The following is a 15,855-nucleotide window of genomic DNA, read 5'->3' on the forward strand; positions in this document are numbered from 1 at the left end:
ATCCTGAACATCTCTTGCCCAAGCCTGAGCAAAGAGAGAGAGTCTGCCCCCCACTAGATCCGGTCCCGGATCGGGGGCTACTCCTTCATGCTGTTTTGTTAGCAGCGGCAGGCTTCTTGGCCTGCTTACCCTTGTTCCAGCTTTGCATCGGTTTCCAGGCTGGTTTGGGTTGTGAGGCATTACCCTCTTGCTTAGAGGATGCAGAATTAGAGGCCGGTCCGTTCCTGAAATTGCGAAAGAAACGAAAATTAGACTTATTTTTAGCCTTGAAAGACCTATCTTGTGGAAGGGCGTGGCCCTTTCCCCCAGTGATGTCTGAAATAATCTCTTTCAATTCTGGTCCAAATAGAGTTTTACCTTTGAAAGGGATGTTAAGCAATTTTGTCTTGGATGACACATCCGCTGACCAAGACTTTAGCCAAAGCGCTCTGCGCGCCACGATAGCAAACCCTGAATTTTTCGCCGCTAATCTAGCTAATTGCAAAGCGGCATCTAAAATAAAAGAGTTAGCCAATTTAAGTGCGTGAACTCTGTCCATAACCTCCTCATATGGAGTCTCTCTACTGAGCGACTTTTCTAGTTCCTCGAACCAGAACCACGCTGCTGTAGTGACAGGAACAATGCACGAAATTGGTTGTAGAAGGTAACCTTGCTGTACAAAAATCTTTTTAAGCAAACCTTCCAATTTTTTATCCATAGGATCTTTGAAAGCACAACTATCTTCGATAGGAATAGTAGTGCGTTTGTTTAGAGTAGAAACTGCCCCCTCGACCTTAGGGACTGTCTGCCATAAGTCCTTTCTAGGGTCGACCATAGGAAATAATTTCTTAAATATAGGGGGGGGAACAAAAGGTATGCCGGGCTTTTCCCACTCCTTATTTACTATGTCCGCCACCCGCTTGGGTATATGAAAAGTGTCGGGGTGCACCGGAACCTCTAGGAACTTGTCCATCTTGCATAATTTCTCTGGAATGACCAAGTTGTCACAATCATCCAGAGTAGATAACACCTCCTTAAGCAGTGCGCGGAGATGTTCTAATTTAAATTTAAATGTCACAACATCAGGTTCAGCTTGTTGAGAAATTTTTCCTGAATCTGAAATTTCTCCATCTGACAAAACCTCCCTCATGGCCCCTTCAGATTGGTGTGAGGGTATGACAGAACAATTATCATCAGCGCCCTCCTGCTCTTCAGTGTTTAAAACAGAGCAATCGCGCTTTCTCTGATAAGTAGGCATTTTGGATAAAATATTTGCTATGGAGTTATCCATTACAGCCGTTAATTGTTGCATGGTAATAAGCATTGGCGCACTAGATGTACTAGGGGCCTCCTGCGTGGGCAAAACTGGTGTAGACATAGTAGGAGATGATGTAGTATCATGTTTACTCCCCTCATCTGAGGAATCATCTTGGGCAATTTCATTATCTGTGGCAGTACTGTCCTTACTTTGTTTGGACGCTATGGCACAATTATCACATAAATTTAAATGGGGAGACACATTGGCTTTCATACATATAGAACATAGCTTATCTGAAGGTACAGACATGTTAAACAGGCTTGTCAACAAAGCACAAAAAACGTTTTAAAAACAAAACCGTTACTGTCTCTTTAAATTTTAAACAGATAACACTTTATTACTGAATATGTGAAAAAGTATGAAGGAATTGTTCAAAAATTACCAAAATTTCACCACAGTGTCTTAAAGCATTAATAGTATTGCACACCAAATTTCAGAGCTTTAACCCTTAAAATAAATTTAACCCCTATACAGTCCCAGCTATAGTCTTTGCTGAGACCCAACCAAGCCCAGAGGGGAATACGATACCAATTGACGCCTTCTAGAAGCTTTTCCAGCAATTTTTAGATCCTCACACATGCATCTGCATGCCCTGCTCTCAAAAAACAACTGTGCAGTAATGGCGCGAAAATGAGGCTCAGTCTACAACTAGGAAGGCCCCCTGACTGGAAAAGGTGTCTAACACAGTGCCTGCCGTTTAATAAACGTTCCCCAAGTTTATAAATGCAAATTGTCAGCATAAATATGAATAAAATGCCCAAATAAAGCAATCGATTTAGCCCATAAAAATGTCTACCAGTTTTTTAGCCCATAATAAGCCCTTTATTCTGTTTGTTTGACTAAGAAAATGGCTTACCGGTCCCCATGAGGGGAAATGACAGCCTTCCAGCATTACACAGTCTTGTTAGAAATATGGCTAGTCATACCTTAAGCAGAAAAGTCTGCTAACTGCTTCCCCCAACTGAAGTTACTTCATCTCAACAGTCCTATGTGGAAACAGCAATCGATTTTAGTTACTGTCTGCTAAAATCATCTTCCTCTCACAAACAGAAATCTTCATCCTTTTCTGTTTCAGAGTAAATAGTACATACCAGCACTATTTTAAAATAACAAACACTTGATAGAAGAATAAAAACTACATTTAAACACCAAAAAACTCTTAACCATCTCCGTGAGATGTTGCCTGTGCAACGGCAAAGAGAATGACTGGGGTGGGCGGAGCCTAGGAGGGACTATATGGCCAGCTTTGCTGGGACTCTTTGCCATTTCCTGTTGGGGAAGAGATATTCCCACAAGTAAGGATGACGCCGTGGACCGGACACACCAATGTTGGAGAAAGTCTTTTCTTAAACTACAATCAGAGCATAAAACCAGCAGAAAGCTGATATTTTGCAACATTTATATAAGAATATAAATTTTAACGATGTTTTAAAACATAGATACAGATGCCGGCATCAATATATTAGATTTTATTGTTTATTGTTTACTAATTTGCGCTAGGATTCTCTTCTGTATAAAAATAAAATATATATATATATTTTTAATACTATACTCCTTTCTTTGATTTCATATTCTATATATATATGGGACACATTAGACATAAGGTATAAGGTCATAACACTTTTATAGTAACTATTTTAGAATCTTAACTACCACGGTCATAAGACCAAGCTAAACCGGATATTACTCCTTAATATACCTAGGTAGATTTCTCAACACTTGAGAACCCCAATCAGGGATACCCCCGAATATTGGAAAGTATAGATACAAATCTATCTAAGATTACATACACCCAATTTATCTAACAAGACTCACAGCTGCTTAAGCGCTATCCCATACCCCCTTTTTTTTCTATCTTTGAATCAGGTGATAGTGTTTCGAGGTTACATCACCTTTGGGATTAGCAAAGAGTCTGAGTGTAGGATCTTTGTATCACTCTTACCTTTTTAATACAAAATAATCATGTCAAAACAGGGAATAAAAAGCTACAATTTGATAGTAGGATACCTTATATCATTAAAAATGAATGAAAGGTGTGAGTTGATTTCTATCTACTTGTTACAAAGTAACGTAATTTAAATATATCACTGTATTCTCAGACTCTAGACTACTCCCAGAAATTGATCAGGTCATACTCAGAGTTAAGATCATCTGGTATTCTAGTCCTGAGTCTGTGAATCCAGTATATCTCTCTTTTTGCCAGTAACTTATCTCTATCACCCCCTCTGAACTTTGAACTTTTGTTGTGGAACTGCCTAAAATCTTGTATCAATGGGGTGGTCAATGTACCTGCTTTAATATTAGTAATGTGCTCTCTTATTCTGTCCCTTGTCTCCCTAGTGGTGAGTCCTGTATATTGGACCCCACACTCAATGCACGTTAGCAGATAAACAACATAGCTTGTCCTACAATTTAAGCATGAAAAATGTTAACATTTTTCCCCTGTGACAGTGCTGGCAAAACCTTCTCCTGGTTGCATATACTTGCAGGCTATGCATTGTAAATAGTTGCATCTATACAGGCCTTTGAACTTCAACCATGATGATCCTGAGAACTTATCTGGCTTGACTTCCTACAGCCTTTTTCCACCACACGAACCAACCCATCATCAGCTTTTAGCAACTGGAAATGTTTCCTAATAATGTTACAAACCTGATGAAATTGATTGCTATATTGGGTTATAAAAGATACCCCTTCAAAGTTTTTTGGATCCCTTTCTTTAGGTTTTAGGAAATTGTTTCTATCCATAGCTGATACATTTACACTTTAGGCCCTTACTTCACTTCTCTTATAGCCCCTTTCACAGAATCTCTCCTCAATTTCCAAAGATTGTTTATGAAATTCATCATCCTAGGTACAATTTCTCCTTAGTCTGATAAATTGTCCTTTTAGGACTGATTTAAAAATCCTTTTGGGATGATTACTTCGGGGATGGAGAAGAGTGTTTCCAGCAATTTGCTTCCTAAAAACCTTTGTAGTTATCCTGCCTTCCTTTGTGCCCATCAGGGTAACATCTAGGAAATTAATTTTATTACCATCAAATTCACTGGTGAATTTTATCCCAAGCCTGTTCTCGTTAAGGATCTGCACAAAGCTATTTGCTTCATCTTCTGAACCCTACCACACGACCAAAAGGTCATCAATATACCTTCTATAGTAAACAATCTTGTCTTTCCAGTGCCCATCACATCCAAAAATGTGGGACAGCTCCCACCAACCCATAAATAGGTTGGCGTAAGAGGGGGCAAATTTAGCCCCCATAGCTGTCCCACATTTCTGGAGGTAATGAACACCACCAAACACAAAGAAGTTATGGGTTAACAAAAATTGGGTCACACACGTAAGATGTAAGTAGTGAAGCTTTGTTCGAAATTGGTAAATCTCTGCAAGCAAAAACTGAGTGCCTCCAGTCCTTTATCGTGAGGGATTGAAGAATATAGGGAGGTGACATCAATGGTCAACCACCCATAATTCTCTTGCGAAGAAAGAGTTTCTAACTCCAGAAGGAGCTGTTTTGTGTCACTTAAATGGCTTGCTAACCCTTTAACCAGGGGCTGTAAAATTTTGTCTAGCCACTGGGAATGGGGAACCAATACCACTGATAATGGGGCGGCCCTTGACATTAACAAGGGACTTGTGAACCTTACTGGATTATCAACCTTAAGGAATTGACCTGTTGGTTGGTCAACAAAAAATGCTTCACAACCTTCATCAATTAAATGTTTTAATTCTTGTTTGAAACGTAAATAGGGATCAAAGCTCAGTGTCTGATATTGGGTAGGGTCAGTCAACTGACGCAAAGCTTCTTGAATAAAAAAAACCCTATCCATTACTACAGTAGACCCTCCCTTATCTACTGACCTAATGACCAGCTGTTTGTTATCTTTAAGACTTGTAAGGGTAGTCTGTTCTAATTTACTCAGATTCGGTTGTTTGCCTCTCTTGGTGGTGTATGCTAATTTGTTGAGATCTTGCTCTATTTTCCTTTGGAACTTCTCCAAAATGTTTCCTCTTGTTTGTATGGGATACAACTTGGAGACACTGGAAAAACTGGGGCCCTTATTTTTAAGATCAATGTTATTTGATTCAGTTGCCCCTTCAGTATACAGTGTTTCCAGTGTCTTCAAGTCACAAACCTCCTGGAAGGATAGTGGTTCTTTCTTTCCTATTGACTCAATAGTGGCTTCAATATATACATTTTCTCCCCCACTTGGTTTATTGAAATACTTTTTAAGGTTGAGGTTTCTAATTAATCTGTTGACATCCACCAATGTCTGAAAAAGGTTAACGTTTTCTTTTGGCACAAAATTGAGCCCATAGCTCAAAACCTTAATTTCTAACTCATTCAGTGGATGTGTAGACAGATTGATCACAGAATTCAGTTGTATTTGGTTTTCGACCTCCCTCTCCTGGGAGGAAGCCCAAATTCCTTGTCTCTCCTCCCGCCCCTTCAAATCTTTTGGGGGCTTGGAAAAAACCTGTGCAATATCTGAATTGTCCGTTCTACTTAGATTATCAACCTCCCTTCCCCTATCTATTCCTTCCATCTGATACTTAGATACTGTGTCTTCATTAGTGGAATTAGGCATAGCAGATGTATTTTGCCCTTCTGCCCCTCACTCTGATTCTCTCTCATCCCCAGAGCTAGAATATTCCCCAGATGACTATACTTCACTTTCATTAAAAGTTACTTTTTTGGATTTGTTGGAATTTGTTTGATTATTATTTTTATTTCCTGATTTATTATACTTGGGAAACCTTTTTTGATCATTTTCTTTCTTATAGATAGATCTTTGCTTTCTATTCCAAATATAAATCTTATTTGAGTCATAATCAGATGAATCTCTGAGATATTTATCATGCTTTATCTCCATAATAAGACTCTTGGCTTCAGCTAGAGATTCTTTTAATATTCTATCAAATTTGCAAAATTGTATTTCTTTGCATTGTGAGTTTAACTCCACCTGTAAGGCATCTATTTCTAAGGATACAGAGGATAATAGCTTCAATTTAAATTCAATCAACATTCCCATTAGTCTTAGAGAACAATCAGAAAGAACACTATTCCAAATTCTAATAAATTCAGAGTCCTTTACTATGAATGTAGGAAATTTATTAACTCTGAGTCCTCTTAGTATCATTCCACATTTAATATATTTCTGTAGAGTCCAAATATCCCATTTTAACCTCATTTCTTTAGCTAGGATGGACTCCATTTTGTCAAACAATTTGCTTAGAGTGAAAGTGGAGTGATCAGTAGAAAAAACAGTCTCAAGTTCCAAAATATCTCCCACTCATTCATTTGCTGTTTGTAGTGAATAAAATTTAACCACTTCATGGCCACTTGATTCTTGATCCATTTTGTGATGGACCATAATCGATTTGGTGAATTGTAATAAGAGAGGGGGTGATAGAGATAAGTTACTGGCAAAAAGAGAGATATACTGGATTCACAAACTCAGGACTAGAATACCAGATGGTCTTAACTGTGAGTTACATTTTGATGTCGTAACTTTATCAAGGCAGGTGGAACATAGTTGAGCAGGCTGATCTACTAGAACATTCTCACAATAAACACAGGAATGAGACTTTGTTAAAGAGGGAGCACCCTCTAACGAGTCAGAGTCCTCCATAGCTTGCGCTTATGTTTGTAGTAGCTTAATTAACAAAAAGCACCTTTATACCTCCGATGGCCGGGGCACTCACCACCTCCTAGGACCCGGACTATAGAAACCGTTAAGTCTGCGCCACAGATCAACAGAGGAAGAGAGATAGGTACACCCGGTAACATGGAGTGCCTGGCAGGACCGCCCCTGCATAAGGAAAAACAAGCCAAAAAGGGCCATGCAATATTCCTGTAACCAGAAAGTTCCACACATTGCCAGAGCCTCATCTTGCACATAACGCAGCAATGACACAATAAACAATATCATGTATAACCCCCCCCCCCGTTCAATAATCCCCTTTCCAGGAATATTAACCATTGATTCTTTAAAGATAAAAAGGCGTCACACTGTGACCCTGTCTTCCATGTTATCATTATTAATAAAAAATTAGACAATCTTACCAGAATCTATGCTGTGGAACAAGAACATGGCCTTTCAAGTGTGACAGGTTAGTAGCCTCGCTCCTGACATGGACTTGAGTGCAGGCAGCGAAACTCGTCAACGCTTATTGCTTGTGGAGCTGTTAATATGAGTCGGAATGGTTTTGCAAAAAGACTCTTCCTGCATCTCCGGATTCTAACTTTCACCCAGACTCTTACTGATAGGCTGACAGGACTACTTAAAACTCCAGTCCCAATGCGAAGAGTACTTCCCTCCATAAAAGGCTACTCCGAATCTACGGCACTTCTCTGCCATCCTCCTGTAACTAAAGGCAAAGAATAACTGGGGGATGAGGGAAGTGGGGGAGGTATTTAAGCCTTTGGCTGGGGTGTCTTTGCCTCCTCCTGGTGGCCAGGTTCTTAATTCCCAACAGTAATGAATGAAGCCGTGGACTCTCCTCCCCTTTATATGGAAATTGGATATTTTGTTTAAATTTTCTTTTTTTCTTTTTACATTTTGCAAGATGTCTCAGTCTGATCCTGCCTCTGAAGAAGTTGCTGTAGAAACCATGCTGAATGAACACAGTTCTACTAAAGCTAAGTGTGTTTGTTGTAAATTAGCTGATATTTCTTCAGCTCAATTATGTGGCATCTGTCATGACAAGCTGTTAAATGCTGATAATGTTTCTATTAGTACAAATACATTTCCACTATCACAGGGTGAAGGGAGTCTTTCTACCTCAAAATAAAAAATCTAAGGGTAAATTTAAAGCTCCTAATCGTTTTCGTTCCTTTCGTCAGAATAGAGAACAAAAAAACACTCCTTCCCCTAAGGCCTCTGGTTCCAATTGGAGACCATCTTCAAATTGAAATAAAACCAAGTCTTATAAAAAAACAAATCCAGCCCCCAATACTGCATGAAGGTACGGCCCTCAATCCAGCTGGTGAGGGGGCAGATTGAAATTATTTCAGGACGTTTGGACAGGTTCTGTTCAGAATCAGTGGATTCAGAATATTGTGTCTCAAGGGTATCGGATAGGTTTCAGAAAAAGAGCTCCCGTGGGAAGATTCTTTCTCACGTTCCAACAAATCCTGTGAAGGCTTAGGCTTTTCTGAAATGTGTTTCAAACCTAGAGCTTTCAGGGGTGATTGTACCATTTTCTCTCCAGGAACAGGGTTTGGGTTTCTATTCAAATATATTGATTGTCCCAAAGAAAGAGAATTCTTTCAGACCAGTTCTGGATCTGAAGTTTTTAAATAATTTTGTAAGAGTCCCAACCAGTGTTCCCTCTAAGGTGTTTTTTTTTTTTGCAGGCCAGCAGTAAAACAGTTAGTAAGAGAACCATATCTTGCACTCTGCATTGTGCAGTGTTTGCTAATTGCAGGGTGTGGTTACCTAATTAACTGTTTCACTGCTGGGTCGCACACAAAACTGTCCTTAGAGGGAACACTGGTCCCAACTTTCAAGATGGTGACTATAAGGACTATTCTGCCTTTTGTTCAGCAAGGGCATTTTATGTCCACAATAGACTTACAGGATGCTTATCTTCACATTCAAATTAATCCAGACCACTATTGGTTTCTGAGATTCTCTTTTCTAGACAAGAATTACCAATTTGTCGCCCTTCCACTTGGCCTAGCGACAGCTCCAAGAATCTTCTCAAAGGTTCTCGGTGCCCTTCTATCTGTAATCAGAGAGCAGGGTATTGCGGTGTTTCCTTATTTGGACGATATCTTGGTACTAGCTCAGTCTTTTCATTTAGCAGAATCTGACACGAAACAACTAGTGTAGTTTCTTCAAAGGCATGGTTGGAGGATCAATTTACAAAAGAGTTTCTTGATTCCTTAAACAAGGGTCACCTTTTTAGGTTTCCAGATAGAGTCAGTGTCCATGACTTTGTCTTTAACAGACAAGAGAAATTGGTTTTAGCTTGTCTAAACCTTCAGTCTCGATCATTCCCTTCAGTGGCTATGTGCATGGAAGTTTTAGGGCTTATGACTGCAGCATCGGACGTAATCCCCTTTGCTCGTTTTCATATGAGATCTCTGCAGCTTTGCATGCTGAATCAATAGTGCAGAGATTATACTCAGATATCACAACTGATATTCTTAAATCCCAACATTCAACTCTCTCTGTCTTGGTGGTTGGACCATCACCGTAATGTTCGAGGGGCCTCTTTTGTTTGTCCTACCTGGACTGTGATCTCAACGGATGCAAGTCTTACAGGTTGGGGAGCTGACTGGGGGTCTCTGGCAGCACAAGGGGTTTGGAAACCTTTAAGAGGCGAGGTTACCAATCAATATTTTAGAACTCCGTGCTATCTTCAGAGCTCTTCAGACTTGGCCTCTATTAAAGAGAGAGCTTTTTATTCATTTTCAGACAGACAATATCACAACAATGGCATATGTCAATCATCGGGGGGGGGGCTCACAGCTCTTTAGCAATGAAAGAAGTATCTCTGTTACTTTTTTGGGCAGAGTACAACTCTTGTCTAATTTCTGCGATTCATAAGCCAGGTGTAGACAATTGGGAAGCGGATTTTCTCAGTCGTCAGACTTTGCATCTGGGGAAGTGGTCTCACCATCCAGATGTGTTTCATCAGATTGCGCTGATGTGGGGTCTTCCAGAAATAGATCTAATGGCCTCCCGTCTGAACAAGAAACTTCCCAGATACCTTTCCAGATCCAAGGATCCTCAGGCAGAGATGGTGGATGCTTTAGCAGTTCCTTGGTTTAACCAACCTGCTTCCATATTTCCGTCTCTAGTTCTTCTTCCAAGGGTGATCTCCAAGACCATAATAGAACAATCTTATGTGTTTCTGATAGCACCAGCATGGCCTCACAGGTTTTGGTATGCAGATCTTATCCGGATGTCCAGTTGCCAACCTTGGCCACTTCCTTTAAGGCCAGACCTTCTGTCTCAAGGGCCGTTTTTCCATCAGGATCTCAAATCTCTAAATTTGAAGGTACGGAAATTGAATGCTTAGTTCTTAGTTATAGAGGTTTCTCTGACTCAGTGATTAGCACTATGTTACAGGCTTCTAAGTCTGTTTCAAGGAAGATTTATTATCGGGTTTGGAAAACCTATATTTCATGGTGCTCCTCTCATAAATTTTCTTGGCATTCTTTTAGAATTCCTAGGATTTTACAGTTTCTTCTGGATGATTTGGATACGGGTTTGAAGGTACAAATCTCTGCTCTGTCTTATTTCATAGAAAGATTGCTAAACTTCCTGATATTCACTGGTTTTTGTTCAGGATTTGGTTTGTATCAAACCTGTTATTAAGTCTATTTCTCCTCCTTGGAGTCTCAATTTGGTTTTCAGGATTTTGCAGGCTCCTCCTTTTGAGCCTATGCATTCTTTGGATATTAAACTACTTTATTGGAAAGTGTTATTTCTTTTGGCTATCTCTTCTGCTAGAAGAGTTTCTGAGTTGTCAGCTCTCTCTTGTGAGTCTCCTTATCGGATTTTCCATCAGGATAAGCTGTTTTGCGGACTTCGTTTAAATTTCTGCCTAAAGTTGTGAATTCTAACAACATTAATAGGGATATTGTTGTTCCTTTCATGTGTCCTAATCCTAAGAATTATCTTGAAATATCTCTACATTTTTTGGATGTGGTAAGAGCTTTGAAATACTATGTTGAGGTTACTAAGTATTTCAGAAAGACTTCTAGTCTATTTGTTATTTTCTGTGGTTCCAGGAAAGGTCAGAAAGCCTCTGTCATTTCTTTGGCATCTTGGTTGAAACTTTTGATTCACAAAGCTTATTTGGAAGCAGGGCAGTCTATGCCTCAGATAATTACAGCTTATTCTACTAGATCAGTTGCCACTTCTTGGGCTTTCAAGAATGAATCGTCAGTTGATCAGATTTGCAATGCAGCAACTTGGTCTTCTTTGCATACATTTACTAAATGTTACCATTTTGATGTATTTGCTTCTTCTGAAGCAGTCTTTGGTAGAAAAGTTCTTCAGACAGCTGTCTCAGTTTGATTCTATAGCCTATGTTTTGAGTTTTTTAATTTTTTTAAGAAAACTTAATTGTTATTTGGATTTAATTTCTTAGCAGAAATAGCTGTTTTTATTTTATCCCTCCTTCTCTAGTGACTCTGTGGATTTCCACATCTTGGGTATTATTATCCCATACATCACTAGCTCATGGACTCTTGCCACTTACATGAAAGAAAAACAGAATTTATGCTTACCTGATAAATTACTTTCTCCAACGGTGTGTCCGGTCCACGGTGTCATCCATTACTTGTGGGAATATTCTCTTCCCCAACAGGAAATGGCAAAGAGCACAGCAAAAGCTGCCCATATAGCCCCTCCTCGGGCTCCGCCCCCCAGTCATTCGATCGACAGTTAGGAGAAAAAAACATAATTTATGCTTACCTGATAAATTCCTTTCTTCTGTTGTGTGATCAGTCCACGGGTCATCATTACTTCTGGGATATAACTCCTCCCCAACAGGAAATGCAAGAGGATTCACCCAGCAGAGCTGCATATAGCTCCTCCCCTCTACGTCAGTCCCAGTCATTCGACCAAGAATCAACGAGAAAGGAGTAACCAAGGGTGAAGTGGTGACTGGAGTATAATTTAAAAGATATTTACCTGCCTTAAAACAGGGCGGGCCGTGGACTGATCACACAACAGAAGAAAGGAATTTATCAGGTAAGCATAAATTATGTTTTCTTCTGTTATGTGTGATCAGTCCACGGGTCATCATTACTTCTGGGATACCAATACCAAAGCAAAAGTACACGGATGACGGGAGGGATAGGCAGGCTCATTATATAGAAGGAACCACTGCCTGAAGAACCTTTCTCCCAAAAATAGCCTCCGAAGAAGCAAAAGTGTCAAATTTGTAAAATTTGGAAAAAGTATGAAGCGAAGACCAAGTTGCAGCCTTGCAAATCTGTTCAACAGAGGCCTCATTCTTAAAGGCCCAAGTGGAAGCCACAGCTCTAGTGGAGTGAGCTGTAATTCTTTCAGGAGGCTGCTGACCAGCAGTCTCATAGGCTAAACGTATTATGCTACGAAGCCAAAAAGAGAGAGAGGTAGCAGAAGCTTTTTGACCTCTCCTCTGTCCAGAATAAACGACAAACAGGGAAGAAGTTTGGCGAAAATCTTTAGTTGCCTGCAAGTAGAACTTGAGGGCACGAACTACATCCAGATTGTGTAGAAGACGTTCCTTCTTTGAAGAAGGATTTGGACACAAGGATGGAACAACAATCTCTTGATTGATATTCCTGTTAGTGACCACCTTAGGTAAGAACCCAGGTTTAGTACGCAGAACTACCTTGTCTGAGTGAAAAATCAGATAAGGAGAATCACAATGTAAGGCTGATAACTCAGAGACTCTTCGAGCCGAGGAAATAGCCATTAAAAACAGAACTTTCCAAGATAACAATTTTATATCAATGGAATGAAGGGGTTCAAATGGAACACCCTGTAAAACGTTAAGAACTAAGTTTAAACTCCATGGCGGAGCAACAGCTTTAAACACAGGCTTGATCCTAGCCAAAGCCTGACAAAAAGCCTGGACGTCTGGATTTTCTGACAGACGCCTGTGTAACAAGATGGACAGAGCTGAAATCTGTCCCTTTAATGAACTAGCTGATAAACCCTTTTCTAACCCTTCTTGTAGAAAAGACAATATCCTAGAGATCCTAACCTTACTCCAGGAGTAATGTTTGGATTCGCACCAGTATAGGTATTTACGCCATATTTTATGGTAAATCTTTCTGGTAACAGGCTTCCTAGCCTGTATCAGGGTATCAATAACCGACTCAGAAAAACCACGTTTTGATAAAATCAAACGTTCAATTTCCAAGCAGTCAGCTTCAGAGAAGTTAGATTTTGATGTTTGAATGGACCCTGTATCAGAAGGTCCTGTCTTAGAGGTAGAGACCAAGGCGGACAGGATGACATGTCCACTAGATCTGCATACCAAGTCCTGCGTGGCCATGCAGGCGCTATTAGAATCACTGATGCTCTCTCCTGCTTGATTTTGGCAATCAATCGAGGAAGCAGCGGAAAGGGTGGAAACACATAAGCCATCCCGAAGTTCCAAGGTGCTGTCAAAGCATCTATCAGAACCGCTCCCGGATCCCTGGATCTGGACCCGTAGCGAGGAAGTTTGGCGTTCTGGCGAGACGCCATGAGATCTATCTCTGGTTTGCCCCAACGTCGAAGTATTTGGGCAAAGACCTCCGGATGAAGTTCCCACTCCCCCGGATGAAAAGTCTGGCGACTCAAGAAATCCGCCTCCCAGTTCTCCACTCCCGGGATGTGGATTGCTGACAGGTGGCAAGAGTGAGACTCTGCCCAGCGAATTATCTTTGATACTTCCACCATTGCTAGGGAGCTTCTTGTCCCTCCCTGATGGTTGATGTAAGCTACAGTCGTGATGTTGTCCGACTGAAACCTGATGAACCCCCGAGTTGTCAATTGGGGCCAAGCTAGAAGGGCATTGAGAACTGCCCTCAATTCCAGAATGTTTATTGGAAGGAGACTCTCCTCCTGATTCCATAGTCCCTGAGCCTTCAGAGAATTCCAGACAGCGCCCCAACCTAGTAGGCTGGCGTCTGTTGTTACAATTGTCCAGTCTGGCCTGCTGAATGGCATCCCCCTGGACAGGTGTGGCCGATGAAGCCACCATAGAAGAGAATTTCTGGTCTCTTGATTCAGATTCAGAGTAGGGGACAAATCTGAGTAATCCCCATTCCACTGACTTAGCATGCATAATTGCAGAGGTCTGAGGTGTAGGCGTGCAAAAGGTACTATGTCCATTGCCGCTACCATTAAGCCGATCACCTCCATGCATTGAGCTACTGACGGGTGTTGAATGGAATGAAGGACACGGCATGCATTTTGAAGCTTTGTTAACCTGTCCTCTGTCAGGTAAATCTTCATTTCTACAGAATCTATAAGAGTCCCCAAGAATGGAACTCTTGTGAGAGGAAAAAGAGAACTCTTCTTTTCGTTCACTTTCCATCCATGCGACCTTAGAAATGCCAGAACTAACTCTGTATGAGACTTGGCAGTTTGAAAGCTTGAAGCTTGTATTAGAATGTCGTCTAGGTATGGAGCTACCGAAATCCCTCGCGGTCTTAGTACCGCCAGAAGGGCACCCAGAACCTTTGTGAAGATTCTTGGAGCCGTAGCCAATCCGAATGGAAGAGCTACAAACTGGTAGTGCCTGTCTAAGAAGGCAAACCTTAGATACCGGTGATGATCTTTGTGTATCGGTATGTGAAGGTAAGCATCCTTTAAATCCACTGTGGTCATGTACTGACCCTCTTGGATCATGGGTAAGATTGTCCGAATAGTTTCCATTTTGAACGATGGAACTCTTAGGAATTTGTTTAGAATCTTTAAATCTAAGATTGGCCTGAAAGTTCCCTCTTTTTTGGGTACCACAAACAGGTTTGAGTAGAACCCTTGTCCTTGTTCCGACCGCGGAACCGGATGGATCACTCCCATTATTAACAGATCTTGTACGCAGCGTAGAAACGCTTCTTTCTTTATCTGGTTTGTTGACAACCTTGACAGATGAAATCTCCCTCTTGGGGGAGATAATTTGAAGTCTAGAAGGTATCCCTGAGATATGATCTCTAGTGCCCAGGGATCCTGAACATCTCTTGCCCAGGCCTGGGCGAAGAGAGAGAGTCTGCCCCCCACTAGATCCGGTCCCGGATCGGGGGCTCTCGGTTCATGCTGTCTTTGGGGCAGCAGCAGGTTTCCTGGCCTGCTTGCTCTTGTTCCAGGACTGGTTAGGCTTCCAGCCTTGCCTGTAACGAGCAACAGCTCCTTCCTGTTTTGGTGCAGTGGAGGTTGATGCTGCTCCTGTTTTGAAGTTCCGAAAGGGACGAAAATTAGACTGTCTAGCCTTAGCTTTGGCTTTGTCTTGAGGTAGGGCGTGGCCCTTACCTCCTGTAATGTCAGCGATAATCTCTTTCAAACCGGGGCCCAAATAAAGACTGCCCCTTGAAAGGTATATTAAGTAATTTGGACTTAGAAGTAACATCAGCTGACCAGGATTTTAGCCACAGCGCCCTACGTGCCTGTATGGCGAATCCTGAGTTCTTAGCCGTAAGTTTGGTTAAATGTACTACGGCCTCCGAAATGAAGGAATTAGCTAGTTTAAGGACTCTAAGCCTGTCCGTAATGTCGTCTAGCGTAGATGAACTAAGGTTCTCTTCAAGCGACTCAATCCAAAATGCTGCCGCAGCCGTAATCGGCGCGATACATGCAAGGGGTTGTAATATAAAACCTTGTTGAACAAACATTTTCTTAAGGTAACCCTCTAATTTTTTATCAATTGGATCTGAGAAAGCACAGCTATCCTCCACCGGGATAGTGGTACGCTTAGCTAAAGTAGAAACTGCTCCCTCCACCTTGGGGACCGTTTGCCATAAGTCCCGAGTGGTGGCGTCTATTGGAAACATCTTTCTAAATATTGGAGGGGGTGAGAACGGCACACCGGGTCTATCCCACTCCTTAGTAACAATT

Source organism: Bombina bombina, chromosome 4 (genome assembly GCF_027579735.1).
Source record: "Bombina bombina isolate aBomBom1 chromosome 4, aBomBom1.pri, whole genome shotgun sequence".
In the NCBI taxonomy this organism is placed as follows: domain Eukaryota; kingdom Metazoa; phylum Chordata; class Amphibia; order Anura; family Bombinatoridae; genus Bombina; species Bombina bombina.